Source organism: Perissodus microlepis, chromosome 1, assembly GCF_051167445.1.
Source record: "Perissodus microlepis isolate ML-2025 ecotype Zambia chromosome 1, ASM5116744v1, whole genome shotgun sequence".
Classification (NCBI taxonomy): domain Eukaryota; kingdom Metazoa; phylum Chordata; class Actinopteri; order Cichliformes; family Cichlidae; genus Perissodus; species Perissodus microlepis.
Window position 1 is genome coordinate 3,294,614 of NC_140461.1, and position 20,877 is coordinate 3,315,490.

At 41.5% G+C, this 20,877-nt stretch overlaps 1 long non-coding RNA gene across 1 annotated transcript; it reads right to left on the bottom strand.

The window, feature by feature from the left end:
* Positions 1-227: 227 nt before the first annotated feature.
* Positions 228-13,115, bottom strand: LOC146393137 (uncharacterized). Its single transcript, XR_014800131.1, has 3 exons — positions 12,857-13,115; positions 4,676-4,851; positions 228-924 (listed from the first exon to the last, which is right to left on the bottom strand). It is a non-coding gene; the product is annotated as an uncharacterized LOC146393137 (long non-coding RNA).
* Positions 13,116-20,877: the final 7,762 nt, after the last annotated feature.

The following is a 20,877-nucleotide window of genomic DNA, read 5'->3' on the forward strand; positions in this document are numbered from 1 at the left end:
CAAATGTGAGGAACTAAACAGTTTTTTTGTTTTGTCTTGTTTTTTGGCTCATTGTCCATCTGTATTATACGGAGCCCCGCAGGGGACATGGGAGAAAAAAAAATTAAGACGGACTTTTGCGAGATCTCGCAAAACTTTTGCGAGATCTCGCAAAAGTCCGTCTTAATTTTTTAACTAACTCGGGATCTCGCAAAAGTTTTGCGAGATCTCGCAAAACAAACTCGGGATCTCGCAAAACTTTTGCGAGATCTTGCAAAAGTTTTAGCTTCGAGCTAACGGGAGGTCGAAGGCCGAAGAACGCGTGACCTACTACAGCCGGGAGGAACACCGCTTTCCCGGCACATCGTGCCTCGACCTCCTGGTCGGCTTCGAGCCGGCGTCCGAAGAATGCGGCTAAAACTTTTGCGAGATCTCGCAAAAGTTTTGCGAGATCCCGAGTTAGTTTTGCGAGATCTCGCAAAAGTCTGTCTTAATTTTTTTTTCTCCCATGTCCCCTGCAGGGCTCCGTAGTATTACGAAATGCCGTCCAATCAATTTGACTGCATTTAGCTGGATTTGAGCAGACAGTGTGTCTCTGAACACCTCAGCTGACTCTGTCCTGTGCCAATAAACACTAGTGTCCTGGTGCCACTGGCAGCTATGCACGCCCAAGCCATCACACTGTCTCCGCCGTGTTTTAGAGATGATGCGGCGTGCTTGGATCATGAGCTGTTCCACGCCTTCTCCATACTTTTTTTTTTGCTGTGGTTCTGGTACAGGTTGATCTTGGTTTCATCTGTCCAAAGAATTGATATCCCTACCTCCAGGAGAGTGTTCTTCACTTGGTTGGTTGTTGTCAAGGGGTTTCTCTTTACCATGCAAATGTCATCATCATCCACCACCAGTGCTGGGGATGTTGCTGTCATTCGGTATTGCTGCGTCTATCTGGGGAGTAATGGAATACATGTACCGCCGTTACGTATTTAAAATACAAAACATGAGTAACTGTATTCCGTTACAGTTACTGTTTAAAAATGTGGTATTCAGAATACAGTTACTTTGTTGAAATAAAGGGATTACATGGTGGTGTTCTCCTGTTTCATAATGCTATGCCCTCTCCACGCCGGTGGAAACCCAAACAAAACACGCATTAGAAGCCTCTAATGCCTGTGTCTCAATCTCGCGGCACATGTCACCCCTACTTGCATCGAGCATAATGACGTGAAGAAATATTTTTAAAAATTATTCACAAAAATGATTTAATATGAAGGCAACAGGCAGAGTGTTACAGACATAGCCCTAAAGAATGTAGCCTCATGGGCAGTGTAGTCCAGCTGTAAGTAAGCTATTAAGACTCGACTGTACACTGTGTTCGTTTTCTTCCGAAACAATAAGTTTGTTGAAACAGCCTTTCAACGCCTCTCTCTGTCTCTCGCTAGCAAAGTTGACCCAGACAACAAAGTAAAGCTAGTTTTCAGCTACGAGCCCGACACGAACCCGACGTATCAGCCAGAGGTCCCTTTACTACGGTTCGGAGCCGCAGACCTGTTTTATATACGCACGGAATAGTTTTCTATACGAGATCGCTGCAAAAAGTGCAGCCTTACCTAATGTCCACCTACTGTTACTCATTTATATTAAGATTTAAACATCTAGTTGGTGTTGGTATGGAGAGTAGCCTTCAGTAAAAGTAATAAATCACCCAGCAATAGTACATTCATGTAGCTGTAAAAAGCATGACAATATATTAAGTAATCCAAAGTATTCAGAATACGTTACTTTCATTGAGTAACATAATGGAATACGTTACAAAATACATTGTAGGGCATGTATTCTGTAATCTGTAGTGGAATACATTTTAAAAGTAACCTTCCCAACACTGTCCCCCACTGTTGTCTTCCGTGGACGGCTAGGTCTTTTTGCATTGCTGAGTTCACCTGTTTTTTCTTTTTCAGGATGTACCAAACTGTAGCTTTTGCCACTCGTAATAATCGTAGCAATTCCTCAAATGTCTATCCATCCATCCATTCGCTTCCGCTTATCCTTTTCAGAGTCGCGGGGGACCGCTGGAGCCCAGCTGTCATAGGGCGAGAGGTGGGGTACACCCTGGACAGGTTGCCAGTCTGTCGCAGGACTAACACACAGAGACAGACAACCATTCGCACTCGCATTCACTCCCGCATTCACACCTATGGGCAATTTGGATTGATCAATTAACCTATCCCCACTAACTGCATGTCTTTGGACGGTGGGAGGAAGCCGGAGAGCCCGGGGAGAACCCACACAAACACGGGGAGAACATGCAAACTCCACACAGAAAGACCCCGGCCAGATGGTGGAACTGGACTCAGGACCTTCTTGCTGTGCGGCAACAGTGCTAACCACCGTGCCACCGTGCTGCTTTTTCTCAAATGTTTTTTTTTTCCGCAGCTTAAGAATAGTTTGTTTTACCTGCATGGAGAGCTCCTTTGATGGCATGTTGTCTCTTCACAGAAAAAACTTCCAAATGCAAGCACCACACCTCAAATCGGCAACTGTAAGCCTTTTTCTGCTTGATTGATAATGACATAGCGAAGGAATTGCCCACACCTGCCCCAGAAACACCCTTTGAGTCAATTGTCCAATTACTTTTGGTCCTTATAGAATGAATGTGGCACATGTTAAGGACCCTTCATCCAATTTGAATGTTGATACCCTCAAATGAAAGCTGAGAGTCTACATATTATGTCTATGTCTGTTATATAACTATAATTGGAATATGTTTCAGTAAAAAAACAAACAAACAAACAAACTGTTGATTTGGTAGATTTGCTCCAAACGCATATTTGCCCCTAGCTTGGGGGGTTACTGCACCGAGCGCTCCAATTACCACTAAGATCACTGTTACCTTCACCTTCCACGCCCTCCACGTGATAGACGCAGCGATACCAAATGACAGCAACATCAGGAAGAAGGAACACAAGAAGCTGGAGAAGTACCAAGGGCTCATAGGAGAGCTCGAGAAGATGTGGAGGGTAAAGGTAACAGTGGTCCCAGTGGTAATCGGAGTGCCGGGCGCCGTGACTTACAAGCTAGGCAAGTGGCTCCAGGATGTCCCAGGAACTACATCGGAGATCTCTGTCCAGAAAAGTACAGTCCTAGGAATAGCAAAGATACTGCACAGGACCCTCAAGCTCCCAGGCCTCTGGTAGCTCTCGCCGGCAGGGGCGAGAGGGGATTTATATATATATATATATGGTTCATTACACAAAGATTATGAGAAGTCCCCCTAACCTGCTCCACAATGGGAGAAATATGGGATTGTTAACAGTTATGAAACAACCATCATATCATTGCACAATCCTGCTCTCATTACGTCTTCTGCCATCTGAGGTTACAGCTTTCTGCTGTTTGTTCAGAGAGATTCTTGAGTTTCACGCTGCATTAAGTCTGCACCAAGCAATCAGACCTGCAGAGGAGTGAGAGCCAAACAGCCAGCCAGAGGACGCGCATCTGTTAACACTCAGCACCGTGTGTGTGCGCATGTTTTACTCCTGTTGTGGAAATCTGAATGTGATCACACCTTCACATTGTGCTGAGTCACCGCTCCGCGGGGGACAAGAGATACAGACTTCCCATGATGTAAATCATAGGTGTCAAACTATGGCCCGCGGGCCAAATTTGGCCTGCAGTGTAATTACATTTGGCCCGCGAAGCCATACCAAATTACTATTAGAGCTGGCCTACTGGTATTATACAGCTAATATATATCGTTTAGTATTAAGCCTTGCTTGTTCCATTGCTTGTTCCATATTCAGTTTTTCAGCAAAACTTGTTTGAGTCAATAAGAAAAGATTGATTCTTATATCTGGAGGAAGATTTTTTTCAATAATTATTAATGTTAGCCCGTTAGTTCCAGTTTTGAATTTTGGCCCACTGTGTATTTGAGTTTGACACCCCTGATGTAAATCATTAACATTTTTATTTCAGTCTGAGGACAATGTAATGTAGTGCAGAAAGGTGAAGCAGTATCTGTGTGTGTGTGTGTGTGTGTGTGTGTGTGTGTGTGTGTGTGTGTGTGTGTACAGGTGTGCAGGCAGGTTTAACAGTCGTGGACTCGCTGTAAAACAGAAGGAAACATAGGTCTCTGACTTTAAAATAAAAGTGACTGATCTTTCTGCACTTTGCTCTTTCGGTCATTTTAAAAACATTTCAAAGCATGAATATATTTTCATACTCTTTAGCCATCAGCCCAGCTTCAGGTTTAAGCAAAACGCATCTCCCGAGACCTGGAGTGTCAGAAACACAAGTAGATGAAAAGTGGTGGTAACCCAGCACTGGGCTGCCTTCTCTGTAATCACTGAGGACAAAGCTGGAAATCAGTTGTGTGTTGAAAAAATACTTAATCTGTAGTCCTACTGAAAAGTTCTCCGGAGATACGAGTGGTCCAATAACAACACTGTCCTCATCTGGCCTGCATTTTCACTCAGACACGATGATTTTCTCTGGATAAGGTTCGATTACCGGTAAACAAAACTAAGCACTGAAATTATCCAGAATTTATTCATATTTGTCTCTATTTGATCTGATTAATGATACATTTGTTGTAAATTTGCACCACTGAAGTGTAAAATCAACATTCAAAGCTTCTCTATGCTTGTCCTGTAGAGTTGCTCTGTCAAAGCCTGGCGTTAAGATAGCTTTAGCTTAAACTGACCTTAAACCAGCATGTCCAGCGATTTAGCTGAAAACATTGAAAGAGCTATTTTGTCGGCCATCCAAAGGTTCAGCAGTAGTGCGCCCTCAGCAGCTGCAGTCTCCACTTCACAACCACCGCAGCACATGTCCAGCTGTTTGGCAAGAAGTGAAGCAGCTCATGGCGTTGAGAAGTAACTGTCAGGGGAAAGCAGACACAACATTACCACTACTGGTACACTTTAGCACCGGAGGTTTTCATAAAGCTTTTATTTTAGTATTTCCGTTGACCCGTACAGTAAATTTGCATGTTAGCTCAACATTTCTATTTAACATTTAAAATTGTGTTTTAAATATAAAAAGTTAAAAATATTTTAGTAAATGTTGTAAAAAAAAAAAATGACTCGAAAAAACATGTTTTTGAGCTAAATGTGGAAAAATGTTACTTCAACGTGTTTCAGTTTACAAACGGCGCCCCATATAAACTGGCAAATAAGTAAAGATCAGCCACCGTTGCAAACTAGCCATCATCAGATTCATGTGGCCTGTAAGTTTACATGTAGTTTTCTTGCTTGTTAACTTCACTTCTTGAAAAATCTCATTATCAACAACAACTGCCTGTGCAGCTGTGATCTTGTATGCATTGCACATTTATTTCAGGATTCCTTAACTGAATGTGTTTCACATGCAGTTTTGGCTCCAACACATTTGAAGGCAGATAACTGTATATAAGCCAACGTGTTGCATGGTCAACATTTCTTTGAGTTTAATCACCACTTTGTCAATGCTGGATTTTCTCTATTAAAATAAGTATCTTTGTAAAGAAATAAAGGCCATTGATCACTGATCAAAGACCACTGATCAATGGCCATGAGTGCTATTCACAGAGAGTTGGGGAATGGCTGCAATCACAGCATTGTAAGATGGTGATAGATGTACCCTTAGGCTCCCTCCTCGATTCAGAAAAGGTCTTTCCCTTTTCACAGTTCTTCCCTTCAAGTCACTTGGATGAGTGACAAAACGTTTCTCCCACTGAAAACGCTACGTCCAGATGAACAGAATCAATGTTTTGGGACAAAGCAGTTAAGATTATTCTGAGAGTCTGTACGGGTTTAAACTTTGACTAGCCTTTGGTAACATGCGTTCATATCTATTGCCAGCAACAGTGGGGAAGACGAAGCTGGATATTGAAGGGGTGATGCTGAATGCTGTCAGTGTGCGTGCTAGAAACCTTGGATATCAGAGAAAAGGGAATTATTTTTAATGGAAAGTGGATAGAGTGGTAGAGAGCGTAGCTGCTGGGGAGTGACAGGTTGTTGAAGTTTAGTTAAGAAGAGAGTTGGTGATCAGTGAGGTGGAGTATGGCTTCATGCTGAGAAACAGTACTACAGATGTGCTGTTTGCTTTGAGTGTGTTAATGTAAAGGACGAAGGAGCTTCACTGTGTCTTTGTGGATGTAAAGAAAGCATATGATAAGCTGCTGAGAGAGGAACGGTGGTTCTGCATTCACAATAATTGATGGTACATGACATTTGGAGAAAAGAGGAAAATCATGTCACCAAGTGTTCAGCACAACAGTCCCAACAATACTGAGTGCTGAATGTGGCAACCAACTGCTGGAAAAATTGCAGGGACAGAGGGAAGAAAGGATTCCAGTAAATATAACAAGTCTGGATGCAGATGTCCCACACTCAGTCCAGAAATCAAAACAGTAAAATTATTCAATCATTTAAAAAAAGCCAAGCTTTTACCACAGCTCAAGGATCCAAACCAGATCTCAGAACCAAATCAACTCAAATGTGTAAGGTGTATAAGGACACTAGGAAAAAGAGGAAAAAGACAAAGGTATCAGATAAAAAGAAAAATGTACAAAAAGGTAAAATCTGTAAGAAATAAAGCAAAATGTGACTGCTAATTTCTTCAGTTTGATTTACTTTGGTTAAGACGGCGATATTGGTTTATAAAGATTAGAAGATTATGTTGAAATTAGAGAGAAAAAGCGGTGAATGCTATTTTATCACACTGACTCAGTGTGATAAAAAAGCGGTGAATGCTATTTTATCACACTGACTCAGTGTGAATGGATGAGAACTCAGAATGCCTGCTGTCAGGTTCAAATGCATGTTACCAGCATACGAGACAAACCTCCCGCAGAGCTTTACTTTACCAATAGGAACACAGCGGATCTGGTTCTGGTTCTGGAGTATTCCTTTTTAAAGATTCTTCCGGGAAACTTTGTTAACAGAGTTTGATTCAGTCGTAATACTGTCAGAAACTTATGGCCTTTTGGCTGCAAACATGAGACATGAACAGCTGAGGACAATTATGGGGTTTAATTTAATGTTTCTGATTTTGGAAAACAGCTGCTAAAGCTGTTAGAGGAATTAAGTAAAGAGTTTTCTTTTATCTTTTTATCCCACTGGAACACACTGCATGTTAAGCCAAACAGTGTGGTGCACAACTGCTTTTGTGAAATCTGCATGGTGTAGACCTCTGGTTCCTAACACTCAGGACAGCAAAAAACAAATTAAATCAGGTTCATGAAACCTCCTTTAATCTTAGCCAGGACTGGATTATGAAGCGCAGTAGGTATCTGCCTGAGGGGCCGGGCCTGGACTCCAGTTATGCACAAAGCTTTTGTTGTCATCATTATTTTTCTGTTTTTCTCTCCAAAAGTTGTAAAGCTTATGTAACAGCAGCAGAAACTGATATGAGCCAGAGAACAGGCGAATCTTGGGCATTAATATTAGCAGGACCACAACTGGAGCTCAGCCTGAGTGAGACACTGATGGGAAATGTGCCACAAAACCAAAACTAAAAGAAGTTAAAAAGCAGCAGCAGCGTTGGATAAAAAATATCTCGGACCTATGTTAGAAGTATTTTGTAATGCGTGTAATTTCGGGTAAAATGTGAGGGCGAACATGTTGTTGTGCTTACTCCAGTCTGACCTCCAGCAGACAGCCTGGTTTACTAGCAGACAGGGAGGAGGTGTGGTTATGTGATGCCCTCCAGATTTTGCCCCAGCGAGTTCTGGGAAGCGGGAATCCACAGGCCCCCTGGAAGGTCCCCTCTTTGTCCCAGCATTCGTTATCACGCAGCGGAGACCTCTGCCCCAGATATTTGTCCCATCACTCTGACCAGAACAAGAAATCCACCTCCTCACAGGAGTAAACAGTAACCAATGACTGGTTGATATTCACTATTAGTTCACCAGTTGGCGGCTCATTGAACATCTGGAACTAGCAGTGTATTCTTTCACATGGTCAGTTGCTAAATTACACTTCTTGGTTTTTTAGACGTTCATCTCTTTTATCAGTTTATACTTGAAGTCTTTCAGTTTTGATGGAGCCACTGATTAATCAGGAATGTTGGATTAGATTTCCCACCAGCTCTTTGATCCTGTAATTGTAGTCTGCAGAGTTCACCAGAGCTGGTCTGAACTGGACCAACCTCCTTCCTGAGGAAACCACAACATTGCTGTTTGTTTGAGTCCCTCAGGTTTCACATTTTCCTTCCTCCATGCTCACCGGATGTCTGAGAACAGACAAGGTATCAGGTTTAATAAAGTCAGTAAGGCTCTGCCATGATGAATCAGTATCGCACAGCGCAAAAATACCCAAATACTGTTTGGGTAGTTAAGTGTAAGGAGCAGCAGCTTTGGTGGCTTCTGCTATAGTTTCAAAAGACCCAGCAAAAATACTTTTGTTAGGAAATTGTATGAGTAATATCATAAGGGGGAAAAAAAGGCAACTGAGTGATGGATCCTACCAAAAGATGAGTGTACCTCAGAATGGTACAAACGGGCTGTAACTAGAACAAAAAGAGAAGTGTGTTAGAGACCCAGTTTTACACTTAAGCACATTTATGTAGCCCGGCAAAATAGTTGCTACATAGGACACAATAGCAGGGGTTCTTGCAGCGATTTAATGGCATAGAGATAAGATTCAAACCGGAAAGAAACACAAAATACCCAATGAAAAAATTTGCACAAAAACATATGGCAGTGGCTCTGGCTACATACAAACAAACAAAAGAACAAATTATCGCCAAGCCGAAACCACCAAATCATTGCAAAATGCCTACAAGCACTTACACTTCAAGGCAGTTTCTCTAACTTCACATTTAGACACACTGGAACTGCAGACTCTGCATCTTGCTACACACGTAAAGACTTGTGTTGCAGATACCGATCGTTAACAACGGCTACAACATATACACAGTCTTGTTAAAATATTGCCCTATAACTTTTTTAAATCAGAGCTGGCAAAAGTACAAAGATTCTGTACTTAAATAGAAGTAAAAATACTACTGTTCCAAACTACTCCAGTAAAAGTACAGGCCCTGAAATGTGCTCAAAGTAAGAAAGTAAATAGTAGCTGTTTGGAGGACGTTTCTATTTTTGTGCAAAGTTGACTGAACCTTGGGCTGTGTTAACATAATGATAAAATATTATCAGTAGACAGGAACAAAAACATTAGTCTAAGTAAATTTAAAAAAAAAAAAATCTAATTACACTCAGCTTGAATCTACAGAAAAAGAAGGAAAATAAAAAATATATCTATTTTCCATTGTCTCCATTGTAGAGGGTAACTTTTCCTCTAAACAGGAAAATGTGTACAGTCAGGTGTTAAAGTGGATTCAGCAGGTGGACGAACACTAAACTGGTTGTAATGGCTCAGTGTGGGGAACAGAATCAAACTCACAATCATTTCTATTGACAGCTTGAGGAGATTTTCTTAGTGTACAGGCTGTGATCAGCTGACCTGCTGCTCTTTGTGGATGTGCACAACTAAATTCAACCAGATGTGAGCAGATGTTTGATGAGTTGTCCTGGCTGATTTCCATCCCCTACACTGACAGTGCAACGTTTATGCTGTCTGTTTTCTAGATGGTATGAAGTTGGTATGAATGTGGAATTCAGTCAATGAATCTAAGCATCATTCACACCGTTCCTTTACTTTAAATACAGACAGACCCAATATCTGATTTTAAAACATGCAGACTTACATGTAAACTTTAAATGAGCAGTTCCTTCCCTTTAAATCTAAGCTCTCTTCTTCCTCTCTTGTCTTGCTCCATCTCTGAGTGAAGTTAGCTCTCTCTCTTTTCTCTCCCTGTGAAATACAGCAGCTGGACCTTTAGCTAGCAACACACTGGGTGACAAACTGCATACGTTTGTTGAGCTGATAGTAACGCTGCATTTGAAATTACCTGAGACTTAAAAAATAAAGTCAATCCCTTCATGTTCGCTCCTCTTCTGTAGAGCTAGCTTGATGCTGAAGTACCAGGAACTTACAGACACCTGCAGCTGTTCTGGTGTTGTTACAACCCCTCCCCCATAAAAACTAAAAAACACCGTCCCACTTTTAACCCCTGACTTTGTCACATGTGATCTCTTTTTAACATCCTCAACATCCTCTGGCGATTAATAAACAAATTGTGTGTTTCTGTTTTTCTGTTTAGAATCAATCATTTTGAAGTTTGAAGGCTCACACTGATGAAATAATAACTGACCAAAATGTGTTAAAGCAAAAGTAACAAGCATGTTTTGAACATGTAAGAAGAAGAAAGTGAGTTTGGCTTCCCTTCCTAACTGTATGTGTTATTTCTAATTTTTTTTCAAAAAGTTACCTTGTGGTTTTCAGCTCATTTGGTTATGAATCAAAACCAGCCCTCCTCCTCGTGGCTCTTTCATGCTCATTAACTTGGTTGTTTTACTTTGGGATAAAAATAAACCAGTGCTGTTGCTAAGAAATGCTATGCCAGATTTTCAAAATAAAAGTTATTTGCTTCTTTAACATTTTTACAGAAGCTCTGTGTGTTTTTTTAATTATTTATTTTATTTTATTTTAGAAGTAACACATAAGCTCTGTGTTACTTTGAATCCCAGTGACACTACAGATTTCTCTCTTTCATGTCACACTGTTTCCTGCTGGACTGAGAAATGGACAAGAGACAAAAAAAAAAAGCATGCAACTCTTGGCAGTACGAACTGAAAGGTCAAAGGTCAAGAACTTCAGAAATCAGAGCTGATTCAGAAAGAACGTGTTGCACAGCCACAGTTTCAGCTGAGTGTAACCCGAACCGGCGCTGAGGACTCAGCATGAGGACACAGGCTGCTTCCAAAACACCTGCTGCTTTTCTTCTGCACTACAGTGTCCTTTTTCTACATTTAGATGTCAGGAAAAACACGCTGACGTGCTCGTCCGCACGCCTATGTTTGCCTGACTGAGCAGCTTTAAGAAGAAAACAATAAACGGGACAAGAAGACGTCAGTGAAGCAAGAGCTTCTTTATTTCTGTTCAACCTGCTACAATCATCACTCGATGATAATCCAATAATAAATAATGGTTTCGGTGGTTAATGTGTCAGCAGGGTGAACATGTCCTGTACATGTCCTCTGAATCATCTCTTTTACAGTTAATGTTTCTGAGGATAGCAGCAGGTGATGTAATGAGTTCAATAAGAGCACATGAGCTCACGCTGTCCTATATTCACCCTGAGCCAAGAGTATAGTGCCAGCACATGAAGAAAAAGAAAAGACTCTGACTCTTTGTTAGAGATGAACTGAGCGACCCTCGTGGACAGCTCATTAAACTGTCACATCTCATTAATACGCCGATAAGTCTTCAGTTTCAGTCAGTCCCATACTTGCGACCGTCTCAGAGTCATTTCTTTTTATAAGAACAATTAACTCCTCCTGTCTGCTTCCACACTCTCACAGGGGCCGCGGCATTTTTAGCATAACTTAGAACAAAGACTGGAAGCAGTAGGAGACTGTAGGACAGCCACAAGTGGGGATACAGTCAAGAAGTCATGGGTCATCCTTTATGTTGCAAAGAACACGCACTGATTGGAAGATGACCCAATTTTCCAACATATGTTTAACACAAAAAGCTTTTTTGAGAACTGAGAAAAAAACTGTCTCCAGTTGGACATTTCATTAATCCGAGAGAAACAAGAGAGTCATCTTCACTGGGTTTTTTTCTCTCTGCTAGGAGTGAAACGTGTAACACATCCATACGTGAGTTCCCCAGTATGAGTGCAACCTAACAAACCAGCTTTTCCACAGAGGCTGAGCTCACACGGTCCTGACCTCAGGCTTCACTTTGTCTCTTTTACGCTCCATATTTTACCCCATGGCTCCTCTGCCTGGCTCTCAGCAACTCCTCCCTCTCTTTATAATATTTATAGATGTGCTGATTATTTAACAGAGTTTGCTGCCAGTGCTGACACAGTATTGTACTTCTGTTCCCCCTAGATACTGTATGTGCTGCTTGAAAACCCACCTGTGCAGCAATCAAACTGGAGGTCAGACACTGCACAGGTCACCTCGTGGCAGACTCTCAACGCCTCTAATCATTTCCCTCTTCTTGCCTTTTTCAGCTCACTGTCTGTGACAGATGTGTTTCTGTTTCATTTCTCTTTCAGTAAAGACATCAGGAGCATATGCTGATTAGCACATATGCTCTTGATGTTAGTCAGTGGTTAGTAGACGTCTGTTGAGAGTGTTTTCACAATCACCATCTTACTAGTTTGTAACTGGATATGATGACACTGCATGCTCACATGGTAGTTGGTAGTAGGGAAGGCCCATCTGGTATAACACCCTGCTTTATTGTCCATTTGGACTCTAACAGGGATCGTAAGTTGCAAAATAAACACCATGTTGTATTAAATAAGGCTTAGAAGTTGCAATTAAGCCTGCAGAGCAGGAGAAGTTGATAGATAAACAAACGTGTCTCTCCAGACTTCATTCTGCAGGTTTAAGGCTTTTCTGCATTAGCTTTACTTTTCAGATCCCAGAAGCAGTGTTGGGAAGGTTACTTTTAAAATGTATTCCACTACAGATTACAGATTACATGCCCCAAAATGTAGTTTGTAACGTATTCCGTTACATTACTCAATGAGAGTAACGTATTCTGAATACTTTGGATTACCTAATGTATTATCATGCTGTTTACAACTACATGAATGTACTATTGCTGTGTGATTTATTACTATTACTGGAGGTAAAGGGACCTCTGGCTAATACGTTGGGTTTGTGTCGGGCTCGTAGCCGAAAACTAGCTTTACTTTGTTGTCTGGGTCACTTTGCTTGCGAGAGACAGAGAGAGGCGTTGAAAGGCTGCTCCAACGGAACTTATTGTTTCGGAGGAAAACACGAACACGGCGTACAGTCGAGTCTTAACAGCTTACTTACAACTGGGCTCGTCAGGCTCTCTTCTTGGCTGCAGTGGTTGTTATTATATTTACATGCTTCCAGCTCCCGTTTCTGCTCGGTGACAACTCGTACTTTTTCACTCTCCTTTTTCTCCCTCCTCGCGCTCACAGACACATAACGGGTATGGCAGTCCATTCTCCCTGCAGCAGCACGGACTACACTGCCCATGATGCTACATTCTTTAGGGCTATGCTTGTAGCATTCTGCCTATTAGCTTAGCACAACAACAACAAGGCGCTCTCTCACCCAGGAAACACACAGTCGCAGAGAGAGTTACCCTGTAACCATGGCAACCGTAACGCTGCCACCTGGAACAACAGAACACAGCTGTCAAACAAAACCCAAACAGTCCTGACCCACGACAATATGAAACAGGAAAGTACCGCCGTGTAATCCATTTATTTCAACAAAGTAACTGTATTCTAAATACCACCTTTTTAAACGGTAACTGTAACGGAATACAGTTACTCATATTTTGTATTTTAAATACATGTATTCCATTACTCCCCAACACTGCCCAGAAGTGATTTAAATTCATCATGAATGTGCTTAAAGGACACCAAATTTCCTCCCTTTTTTAAGAGAAAAGGATTCAGAGTCAATTTCTCTAAATTCCAGAAATTTCTTATAAACTCTTTGCTGGTCAAAGAAAAGTTGGCCTGCTGCTCGAGTCAGAAAATTGCTGATGTAGGTTCATCCACAGCTGGAGCTCAAACAGGCCAAGAGAGGATGTAAGTCTGTGTTTTAGGAGGGGCATATTATTAGAAGGGGGGATAATAATAAATTGCTCTGTGGGGATTTGCGTTCCTTTCTTTGCACAGTGAGAATTAAACTCTGTGACTTTGCAACGCAGCCAGCTGGTATCCCACAGAGCTTTGAACAATGGGAGTTATTTCCATCACTTGGCTCAGGGCTGCTGCTGCTTCTGCTGGAGGTGGTGGGCGTGGGGGGTGCAGCAGGATCGTCCGACCACATATTTTAATCAAGAGGAACATTTGAGGTCGTCTCCCCCTCCGTGCTGATGGAAACGAGCTGGATTTCCTCCACTGCTATTCTGCCAGAGTAAACGCTTACATACACGGCGGCCAAGCTGCGTGGAAACACCGACTGTTGCTCCCAGCATGTACTGCATTTGCACTGTCCAGTAAACTGCTGCTTCATCTCAGTGGAAACAAGCAGCTGCCAGCAGCTCAACCCACTGACCTAGCTAATTCTGGACCAGGTCCACTGCAAAACATCTGAGGACACGAACCGGACTGGAACTTCCTACAAACCGAATAACGAACACCATTTAGCCCTAAACTTGACCTATTTTGTTTTCCCCCTATTTTCTGTCATATACATGCTGTTACAGTGGTACTCATATTAAACATGGCCAGAGTTTCAAATCATGAGGTTAACATGCATGCAAGTAATTCCTTTAAGGATGTAAGTGATCCTTGTGATGCCAGTGAGAGTGAAGATTATGGAGATGGTAATCTTGGGCACACAGCTCTCCCTCTTATTGGCACCTTATACCTCAAACCTTATTTTATAGTCACAAGCAGAAAGTCTAAGACTCATCTCAGTGAATACAACATCTAAAGAGGATGCCACACCCATGTTTTGGTTACTAGAAGAAGTTTCTTCCTCTAAACAGTAAAAGAAACTAAAGGTCAAAAAGAAACAAAAAAGTGGAAGAAGCCTGAGCCAGCCAGGCAACGGACCGTAGGACCCAGAACTTCCCTCTCCAAACAAATGAGGTAACTGAAGCAACAAATAAAGCAGCAGAAAACAGGCTACATCCATCTGAGAAGTAAAGAAAATGAATCCCCACAACGAAGCAGGGATCTGAGGATGCAGCTTGGTCAGTTTTATACCTTTGAACATGGGCAGGGGAGTCATTGATCACTCCACCTTGCACACCTGAGAAAAAGAGACGAGGTGAGTATAAAGCAGAAAAGAAGAAGCAAAGAGGAATCAAACACCTTACATTATATGTGTGTACATTGAGATGCTTGCCAAACCATCTCCCAAGAGCTGATTGGTTCGATGGCCACTTCTTGCGCAACATATAGTGGAGCTGTTCCCACATCTTAGTAGGGAGATCCAGTAACCATGGTAACCTAATTACCCGTGACCTCATTACATATAGAATACCAACTGCCTGCTGCAAAGTTGGGAACCGTGATTTGTCTCATTGTCCTGTTGTAAGAGGAAACTGGTTCCAATAAAGTGAACTCAGATTAAGCGTATGGTCTTCCAAAACAAACAGCCTCTCTCATTCAAGGTCCCTCCATCCGGTGCAAACCTCCCACTTTACTACAACAAAAGTAACCCAACACTATCAAATTACAAGCTTTTTAAAATCAAATTCTGGCTTCAGGGCTCCTGCAGCATCTTTTCATTTGTTGAGTCTCACAAACGTACTTATTTTTTTTTTTTTTTTTAACTCAGAGCCTTCAAACTTAAAGTTGTCCTTTGCTCATGCTCAGTGCGCTTTTCTTTCCAGCTCTGCTAAAAATGTCAGCTCCAGATTTATCCAAGGGCATCTTGGTCTATGGTTTTGTCATGTTTGACAACACCAGAACAGCTGCAGGTGTCTCTAAGTTCCTGGTACTTCAGCATCTAGCTCGCTCTACTGTACAGGAGCAAACATAAAGGGAGTGACCTTTTTTTAAGTGTCAGGTAATATCAAATGCAGTGTTACTATCAGCTCAACAAACATCAGCAAACACACAAACTGTTTGTGTGCAGTTTGTGTCACAGTGTGGTAGCTGAGCTAACTTCACTCAGAGATCAAGAAAGATAAGAAAGACATTGCAGGAGAGGAAGAAGATGTGATGGATTTAAAGTAAAGAACTGTGTATGACTGGTGCACAGTGGCTGTAGTTTCATGCTCAGATGAAGTGTAGCAGAGATTCATATGAATTTTAGCTGATGATGCCGAGATCCACTGACTGAATTCCACATTCATACCAACTTCATACCATCTAGAAAACAGACAGCATAAACGTTGCACTGTCAGTGTAGGGGATGGAAATCAGCCAGGACAACTCATCAAACATCTGCTCACATCTGGTTGAATTCAGTTGTGCACATCCACAAAGAGCAGCAGGTCAGCTGATCACAGCCTGTACACTAAGAAAATCTCCTCAAGCTGTCAATAGAAATGATTGTGAGTTTGATTCTGTTCCCCACACTGAGCCATTACAACCAGTTTAGTGTTCGTCCACCTGCTGAATCCACTTTAACACCTGACTGTACACATTTTCCTGTTTAGAGGAAAAGTTACCCTCTACAATGGAGACAATGGAAAATAGATATATTTTTTATTTTCCTTCTTTTTCTGTAGATTCAAGCTGAGTGTAATTAGAATAAAAGATGTTAGACTAATGTTTTTGTTCCTGTCTACTGATAATATTTTATCATTATGTTAACACAGCCCAAGGTTCAGTCAACTTTGCACAAAAATAGAAACGTCCTCCAAACAGCTACTATTTACTTTCTTACTTTGAGCACATTTCAGGGCCTGTACTTTTACTGGAGTAGTTTGGAACAGTAGTATTGGTAGTATTTGTATTTCTACAGTTCTGTATGACAGGGGTAGGCAACTCCACGCCTCAAGTGCCGGTGTCCTGGAGGTTTTAGATGTGTCCATGATCCAACACAGCTGATTTAAAGGGCTAAATGACTCCTCAGCATTTCTTGAAGTTCTCCAGAGGCCTGGTAATGAACTAATCATTTGATTCAGGTGTGTTAACCCAGGGTGCGATCTAAAACCTGCAGGACACTGGCACTCGAGGCCTGGAGTTGCCTACCCCTGCTGTATGAAGTCACAGAACAGAGCCTGTGATTGTGGATGGTTGTCATTCTCTCTGTGTGACTGGTAACCAGGCTGGGGTGTATTTTGGTTCCCACCCTTCCCAACTTACCTGAAAACCTCCCCGACCCACTCTAACATGGTCTCAGTTGCAGACTTACCTGCCCTAATTTAGAGGGCGCTTACCTGAGTGAAATTTTGGCGCTGGAATGAATTGAACTTGAGCATAACCAGTTGTTGCTTCTACCTGAAACATTCATTAAAGCTCATTAAACAGTTTCTTCCTTTAGGGTGAATCAATGGCAATATTATTCTGATTGAATTGTCATTTGCTTTAGTTGTAACAAACCTTAAGAATAATTAAAACAGTTGAGGTGAAGGTGTATATACATTTCACAGCAAGAGAAATGTGGCTGTGAAAGGTGCTTTTAGATCAAGTCTAGCAGCTCAGCATAATGCCCATCACTGGGTATTTTTTGGCAGCTACTTTGAAATATTATCTAAATTTGCTGTCATTTCAGTGATCATAAAAACAGAAAAGTTGCTGACTTTGCCCCAAGATATGATTATAAAAGCTTTTATTCACTTGACATCATGCTTCTACCCCAGCTTTGCTGTTACACAATCCTCTCATCGATTTCATTTCCTTTCAGTGCCATGCCTTTCTTTTATAATATCTCTACTGCTACCACCGTCTGCCCTGCACTCATCCATCATCCTCCATCACTGCAAACTATACCACAATACTGCAAACTACCCAGTTTAACCTGTACTGTCTGTTCAGTATAAACTTTAAATAACATAGAATTATCATAATTAGTTTGTTTTCAAAGACGTTTCTCACTCTAAAATAACCAGATAACTTCAGCAACACATCATCTGCAGAGCCACTCACTGATTTAAAAAGTCTAACATGAGTGAGGACTTCACATGTGAGCTTTAAATGTCCAGTTCATCACAAAATATTGTGTCATATTCCTCTCCTGTCCTCTTAGCCGTACGCCTCCCTCCAACTCTGAGAGTTATCAGAGATTAAGGATTTGATTCTTCCTGTTAAATACAGCCGCTTTACATTCAGCCATCAGACAGGCTGTGATCCAGACTGCATAGAAGCAATTAGCCTTATATTATATGAGCTGTTCCAAATGTTGCAGTTAAATTTATCTGTGACTTGAAAAAACTTAACTCAGTTTCAACTTGTTCATCTACAGTAGAGTAAGTGAGATGCCAAAGTATTGTGACCACAACTTTATTGACATCTGCACAGAGGAACACATGACCATTAACGTTCCACCTGAGCTGCGAGCCTCCCGGACTTTGGGCTTGTTTTAAAACCTTTTTGCAAGTTTTAAAAACAGCGTAATATCAAAAGCTCAACTTGTGCTGAACATTTCTGCAGTGCGGCAAAAGTTTTATTTCCTTTTGGTCATAAAAAGTATAACCTAGTTTAACGCCATTGTAAGAGTGTTACATCAGTAAAACAATGATGTTAAAATAAGATAAGATCAGATATCTTGAAGGATCATGCATTCTTCACATTCGCTTGTGTGCATAAAGGTAGTTTCCTCTCTGGAAACTCAGTGCTGGCCACCTTCCATCAGACCTTGAATCTGTTATGTAACCTGCAGACGAGTCAAAGAGCCCCGTCATATGGCACCACTGCAGGCCCCTGTGGGACCCACATTTGTCAGTGAGGTGCATGTTTGTCGTTTTCTGCTCACTGTGGGAGTCAGAACCAGAATAAACAGGTTTTGTAGGAGATCCTAAAGTTTCCATGTGGAGCTTTTCCTAAAGCATTCGACAGCGGCTCAGCTCAGGGGTCGGCTGGACCGAAGCTACATAAACAGTTAAATAATATCAGGAGAAACTTTTCCTACATCTTTTATCACATGTTTCAACAGAAATATGAAGCATCTGCACTTTGGATCTCAATTTCTTGATTTTCTTCTCACAACATGATGATGAATGAATCTTTTGACCTTTCAGGATGTTGGTTGAGGAACTTATTAATTTGTTAACAAAAAAGGATCTAGGGTGGCCCAGTAGACTGTGATATGAGATTTTCTGGGGGGGCAAAATTTCCCAGTCTTCCCTGCGTATCCTTGTCTTTCCCTCCTCATTGTTTCAGTTTATACATCCTCAGTTCTCTTCTCACCTCCTCTCCTCATGTTTTCATCACTCCCACCAGAGAAACGAGTGGAGGAGGCATATAGAGGACTCCAGGAGAGAGGAGTTGAGGCAACCCCCACATTTAACAAAATGATACATCCTTGCTTTGGACATGCCAACAAAACAACTACAGCCAGCCTATTTCATATCTAATGTCAGGATCAGCTGCACGCATGCTGCATAAAGAACACCCTTCTCCTTTGGAACTTGGAGAAATTTTGCAGAGTTCTCTGGAAAGAAAGTCAAATGAGAAAATTGGATGGAAAAAGCCACATTCCAGATGTGCCCACTCACATTGGCTACTGTAAACAATATGCCATGCAATATGCCAGCAAATGAAATATTACCAGAGTCCACAAGAGCCATGAAAAAACAGTGTAGGAGGCTGAAGGTACGTAAGGCAGCTTTAATCGGATTAACTGTACTTGTTCATGTGCATTGTTCCAGTATAGTATCTGGGTTAGGTCATGTCTACAGGATGCCAGATATCACGGCTGAGCTCCTCGGGGTTACTTCATTCATAAAGTTACATGAACCAGTAAGGAATTTCATTTTGTGAAAAAACAACAGGTCAAATGATAGATAGATAGATAGATAGATAGATAGATAGATAGATAGATAGATAGATAGATAGATAGATAGATAGATAGATAGATAGATAGATAGATAGACAGAAAAGGACAGAATTTGCATAAAACAGCTACATTCCAGATGTGTTTGTTCAAGTCGACTATTGTAAATGCGCTACGCTTCATGCCAACAAGTGAAATATTACCAGAGTCCACAAGAGCCATGAAAAAACTGTGTAGGAGGTTGAAGGTATGCAAGGCAGCTTCAATTGGATTAGCTGTACTTTTTTTGTACTTTTGTATGTAGTGAATCCGTGTTGTAATCTTTTTTAAATTAATTGCTTTGATCTTAAAGTAACAATTTAGTGTTGCATCAAAAATATAAATGAATGTATGAGATTAAAGACCTTACATCTTACTTTTTATGTGCTGTATATGCTGTATTTGCACATAAAAATACAGCATTAAAATATATAAACACTTTTTAGCTTGCAATACTTCTCAGCATTTATCTGATCAGCTTATAATGAGAAACTTTTCAAAAAACGACCAAAAACTGAGACTGATTTAGTTTATACTAAAAAAAACAGCACCCTTTTACCAACAACTGACAAAACTGAGGTTACAGCAAATGGTTTTTGAGACGAATGAAAAAATAAACAAAACTAAGTGAAACATCAACTATAACATGGGTGGTAAAATGACAAAAATAAAGTATTAATAATTAATAATTGATAATCATATTAAAAATCTAAAACTTTAACGAGATAACAGTGGATAATAATAATAATGCTAATAATAACGAAAATTGTAAACGCCTGAAGAGAATGGTTCTAGTTCACATATACAAATATCAACATAAATAAATACATAGCGGCGTTCTGTTGGTCGTGGATGTGCCGCCTTCTGCTGGATGCACGTCACTAACACAACTATCAGTTCCCAGAGCTCGGTTTTTACATTCATATAGTAGGCGGGGTCAGCTCCAGTTACCAATAGGTGTGGACCTACGGCGTTACCAGGGAAACGGTTTACGAGGCTGGAAGACGCTAGGAGACGGTGGAAGGCAGCAGCAGATAGGCTAACGGGTATCATGCTAGCAGGCTAATGGGATCCCCAGCGATCTTAAATTTTTAAAGCAGTCGTTCACCTTAAATATTAAACGTTACGCTCGGCGGTTGATTTGCGGTTACCCTCCGTCTGCCGGAGTGAGAGCAAGCATGGCAGCAGCGGTGTCCCGCTAGTCGCGTCTCGTTAGCAGCTTAGCACGCTATCTGGCGAGCTAATCAGAATTGTATACCAATCACAGTTTCTCCCTGAGCACCGGTCTCGGCGAGGCCGCTCGACAGTGGATGAGCTCGGGTCCAGGGATAAAACGAGGACTGCGGCTGCCGACCGGGATGGATGTGAGTTAACAGCTGGAGTACTGGGACGGTGTGGCCCAGATCTTTGGATCTCTG